Below are 6,000 nucleotides of genomic sequence, written 5' to 3' on the forward strand. Positions count from 1 at the left end.
ATACTGCAGGCCGAGCTGCGAGCAATAGAACGAGCCATGGATGTGATTTAACTGGAGAAATTCTCTGCAATCGGGTCAGTAAAGGACGAACGGACGGAAGCGGGAGTAAACTCTGAAGTTCTGGGAATAAAAGAATCCTTGAGGCTTAGAAATGGCTGCAGCATACTGCAGGCCGAGCTGCGGGTAATAGAACGAGGCGCGGATGTGATTTAACTGGAGAAATTCTCTGCAATCGGGTCAGTAAAGGACGAACGGACGGGAGCGGGAGTAAACTCTGAAGTTCTGGGAATAAAAGAATCCTTGAGGCTTAGAAATGGCTGCAACATACTGCAGGCCGAGCTGCGAGCAATAGAACGAGCCATGGATGTGATTTAACTGGAGAAATTCTCTGCAATCGGGTCCGTAAAGGACGAACGGACGGAAGCGGGAGTGTACTCTGAAGTTCTGGGAATAAGGGAATCCTTGAGGCTTAGAAATAGCTGCAGCATACTGCAGGCCGAGCTGCGGGTAATAGAACGAGGCGCGGATGTGATTTAACTGGAAAAATTCTCTGCAATCGAGTCCGTAAAGGACGAATAGACGGGAGCGGGAGGAGTTGCTCCTCTGCAGTGCTGGAATTGTGGTTTTTGTTGGTGTTTGCACTGCTCCAAGCTGAAAAAAGAAAAAAGTAGTCTCCATCCAAAAAACAAACGGTTCCTTCTAGATTTTGGGGACATTTTATGTAATTTTTTGTTCACCAGGTTACTTGTAAACCTGCAACAACGACGATCGAACTCTTTCACAAAAACTTTGAGATAAGTATATTGGGGGTAGTACTTTGAAATACCCTCAATCTTTTTACCCATTTTACTTTGTTTTCAATTCACCACATCTCGTATTTTGTTATAGAGTCGTAGAGAAAGAAAACCTTAGATGTCCGCCAATGAGTTGCATCTACCTATTTTTCTGTTCACGGGTTAGTGATTGCACTTATGAAATGTAAGAACTCGTATGTGTACATGAGCGCGATGTTCTTAGAAGATAAATTGGATTAATGATACGTTATTAATTCCACTTCTTAGATAAAACATGCGAAACCAATTTCTCGCCGAGTCTAAATTATGCGAAAACATTCCAAATCAATCAAAACGTTTTAAAATATTCGTTATCTTTTGTCACTCTTCTCTAAATTCATATTTTTTTTCAGCTTTTTCCGGATTTTTCTCTTTATTGACTTTCTTAATCATTTCTGAAGATTTTCTTTTTATTACAAGTCCATTATTTAGTTATCGCTTTCCAGTCGCTCATTTCATAACTCCAGAATTGTTATTTTTATCTAAAATTATTTTTTTTATTGTTTTTGTTTTCATTACGTAGCTAACTATTATAAAAACTAACTTTCTAGGTGTTTATTGTGCACAAAACCTTTCGCGATTTTAATTGATTCGAGACTGGCGAGAGTGGCAGATGTATCGAGCCGGAGCTGCGAACAGGAAAGAGTCCGGAGCGTGTTGGACGTGTGTGCTCACCCCTTTAGATCCTGCATCGATTCGTTCTTTGAATTTGTTCCATTTTGACTTTAATTCTGTTTATAATAACCCACTGAGTCCTCTATAACTGTAGATTGATTTGATCTTGCGTTTTGTGGTCGGAAATCTTCATTTAAATCAATCAGTGATAAGACGAGTGTACCAAAAGTTCTTAGAGATTGGGAAGCTGCGAACAGGAAAGAGTCCGGAGCGTGTTGGACGTGTGTGCTCACCCCTTTAGCTCCTGCATCGATTCGTTCTTTGAATTTGTTCCATTTTGACTTTAATTCTCTTTATAATAACCCACTGAGTCCTCTCTAGCTGTAGATTGGTTTGATCTTGCGTTTTGTGGTCGGAAATCTTCATTTAAATCAATCAGTGACAAGACGAGTGTACCAAAAGTTCTTAGAGATTGGGAAGCTGCGAACAGGAAAGAGTCCGGAGCGTGTTGGACGTGTGTGCTCACCCCTCTAGATCCTGCATCGATTCGTTCTTTGAATTTGTTCCATTTTGACTTTAATTCTCTTTATAATAACCCACTGAGTCCTCTCTAGCTGTAGATTGGTTTGATCTTGCGTTTTGTGGTCGGAAATCTTCATTTAAATCAATCAGTGACAAGACGAGTGTACCAAAAGTTCTTAGAGATTGGGAAGCTGCGAACAGGAAAGAGTCCGGAGCGTGTTGGACGTGTGTGCTCACCCCTTTAGCTCCTGCATCGATTCGTTCTTTGAATTTGTTCCATTTTGACTTTAATTCTCTTTATAATAACCCACTGAGTCCTTTCTAGCTGTAAATTGGTTTGATCTTGCGTTTTGTGGTCGGAAATCTTCATTTAAATCAATCAGTGATAAGACGAGTGTACCAAAAGTTCTTAGAGATTGGGAAGCTGCGAACAGGAAAGAGTCCGGAGCGTGTTGGACGTGTGTGCTCACCCCTTTAGCTCCTGCATCGATTCGTTCTTTGAATTTGTTCCATTTTGACTTTAATTCTCTTTATAATAACCCACTGAGTCCTTTCTAGCTGTAAATTGGTTTGATCTTGCGTTTTGTGGTCGGAAATCTTCATTTAAATCAATCAGTGATAAGACGAGTGTACCAAAAGTTCTTAGAGATTGGGAAGCTGCGAACAGGAAAGAGTCCGGAGCGTGTTGGACGTGTGTGCTCACCCCTTTAGCTCCTGCATCGATTCGTTCTTTGAATTTGTTCCATTTTGACTTTAATTCTCTTTATAATAACCCACTGAGTCCTCTCTAGCTGTAGATTGGTTTGATCTTGCGTTTTGTGGTCGGAAATCTTCATTTAAATCAATCAGTGACAAGACGAGTGTACCAAAAGTTCTTAGAGATTGGGAAGCTGCGAACAGGAAAGAGTCCGGAGCGTGTTGGACGTGTGTGCTCACCCCTCTAGATCCTGCATCGATTCGTTCTTTGAATTTGTTCCATTTTGACTTTAATTCTCTTTATAATAACCCACTGAGTCCTCTCTAGCTGTAGATTGGTTTGATCTTGCGTTTTGTGGTCGGAAATCTTCATTTAAATCAATCAGTGATAAGACGAGTGTACCAAAAGTTCTTAGAGATTGGGAAGCTGCGAACAGGAAAGAGTCCGGAGCGTGTTGGACGTGTGTGCTCACCCCTTTAGCTCCTGCATCGATTCGTTCTTTGAATTTGTTCCATTTTGACTTTAATTCTCTTTATAATAACCCACTGAGTCCTTTCTAGCTGTAAATTGGTTTGATCTTGCGTTTTGTGGTCGGAAATCTTCATTTAAATCAATCAGTGATAAGACGAGTGTACCAAAAGTTCTTAGAGATTGGGAAGCTGCGAACAGGAAAGAGTCCGGAGCGTGTTGGACGTGTGTGCTCACCCCTTTAGCTCCTGCATCGATTCGTTCTTTGAATTTGTTCCATTTTGACTTTAATTCTCTTTATAATAACCCACTGAGTCCTCTCTAGCTGTAGATTGGTTTGATCTTGCGTTTTGTGGTCGGAAATCTTCATTTAAATCAATCAGTGACAAGACGAGTGTACCAAAAGTTCTTAGAGATTGGGAAGCTGCGAACAGGAAAGAGTCCGGAGCGTGTTGGACGTGTGTGCTCACCCCTCTAGATCCTGCATCGATTCGTTCTTTGAATTTGTTCCATTTTGACTTTAATTCTCTTTATAATAACCCACTGAGTCCTCTCTAGCTGTAGATTGGTTTGATCTTGCGTTTTGTGGTCGGAAATCTTCATTTAAATCAATCAGTGATAAGACGAGTGTACCAAAAGTTCTTAGAGATTGGGAAGCTGCGAACAGGAAAGAGTCCGGAGCGTGTTGGACGTGTGTGCTCACCCCTTTAGCTCCTGCATCGATTCGTTCTTTGAATTTGTTCCATTTTGACTTTAATTCTCTTTATAATAACCCACTGAGTCCTTTCTAGCTGTAAATTGGTTTGATCTTGCGTTTTGTGGTCGGAAATCTTCATTTAAATCAATCAGTGATAAGACGAGTGTACCAAAAGTTCTTAGAGATTGAGAAGCTGCGAACAGGAAAGAGTCCGGAGCGTGTTGGACGTGTGTGCTCACCCCTCTAGATCCTGCATCGATTCGTTCTTTGAATTTGTTCCATTTTGACTTTAATTCTCTTTATAATAACCCACTGAGTCCTCTCTAGCTGTAGATTGGTTTGATCTTGCGTTTTGTGGTCGGAAATCTTCATTTAAATCAATCAGTGACAAGACGAGTGTACCAAAAGTTCTTAGAGATTGGGAAGCTGCGAACAGGAAAGAGTCCGGAGCGTGTTGGACGTGTGTGCTCACCCCTCTAGATCCTGCATCGATTCGTTCTTTGAATTTGTTCCATTTTGACTTTAATTCTGTTTATAATAACCCACTGAGTCCTCTATAACTGTAGATTGGTTTGATCTTGCGTTTTGTGGTCGGAAATCTTCATTTAAATCAATCAGTGATAAGACGAGTGTATCAAAAGTTCTTAGAGATTGGGAAGCTGCGAACAGGAAAGAGTCCGGAGCGTGTTGGACGTGTGTGCTCACCCCTTTAGCTCCTGCATCGATTCGTTCTTTGAATTTGTTCCATTTTGAGTTTAATTCTCTTTATAATAATCCACTGAGTCCTCTCTAGCTGTAGATTGGTTTGATCTTGCGTTTTGTGGTCGGAAATCTTCATTTAAATCAATCAGTGACAAGACGAGTGTACCAAAAGTTCTTAGAGATTGGGAAGCTGCGAACAGGAAAGAGTCCGGAGCGTGTTGGACGTGTGTGCTCACCCCTTTAGCTCCTGCATCGATTCGTTCTTTGAATTTGTTCCATTTTGAGTTTAATTCTCTTTATAATAATCCACTGAGTCCTCTCTAGCTGTAGATTGGTTTGATCTTGCGTTTTGTGGTCGGAAATCTTCATTTAAATCAATCAGTGATAAGACGAGTGTACCAAAAGTTCTTAGAGATTGGGAAGCTGCGAACAGGAAAGAGTCCGGAGCGTGTTGGACGTGTGTGCTCACCCCTCTAGATCCTGCATCGATTCGTTCTTTGAATTTGTTCCATTTTGACTTTAATTCTGTTTATAATAACCCACTGAGTCCTCTATAACTGTAGATTGGTTTGATCTTGCGTTTTGTGGTCGGAAATCTTCATTTAAATCAATCAGTGACAAGACGAGTGTACCAAAAGTTCTTAGAGATTGGGAAGCTGCGAACAGGAAAGAGTCCGGAGCGTGTTGGACGTGTGTGCTCACCCCTCTAGATCCTGCATCGATTCGTTCTTTGAATTTGTTCCATTTTGACTTTAATTCTCTTTATAATAACCCACTGAGTCCTTTCTAGCTGTAAATTGGTTTGATCTTGCGTTTTGTGGTCAGAAATCGTCATTTAAATCAATCAGTCTTCAGATACAATAAACCCTTTCTAATATTCGTGACATGATTCTAAATATTGTACATTGAAGACTAATAAAAAGGGGATCAAGCTCTAAAAAACTCTGAAATGGTCTACTCTTAGTGGAAACCATCATTATATCGAAGAGATATTAAAGAACAAGTTGCTTTTGGAAGTACTTTGTGAATTGTTAGAAGAAGAAGAAAACGATGAATGAAAATACAACGATATATCCAAGAGTTTATATATTACAATCCGACATTATCCAGAGAGATTATAGCAGATTTAAAGCGCCCAGCAAGACCTTAATATAATTAAACATTTATAAAAAGGAATTTCTACACAAGAATCTGCCTGGTACCATCAAAAACATTTACGATATTTATCCAAATGCATTAGACTATCGAAAATTGTTTCCTAACTTTAGATCATTAGACAAGGACATGCTAAGAGTAAAATTAGAAGCAATTATTTGTCATAGAATTGAGAAATACCCTTCACCAATCATGGTCGGCCATCGAGGAACATTTGTACCACATTTTTGGGCTTCCCATAGTCTGCTCGAAGATTTGGAAGGTTGACCACAGAGTAGTCTGATAGGATAACACTTTAAACATTCTTTTTA

This window comes from Diorhabda carinulata, chromosome 2 (genome assembly GCF_026250575.1).
Source record: "Diorhabda carinulata isolate Delta chromosome 2, icDioCari1.1, whole genome shotgun sequence".
Classification (NCBI taxonomy): Eukaryota; Metazoa; Arthropoda; class Insecta; order Coleoptera; family Chrysomelidae; genus Diorhabda; species Diorhabda carinulata.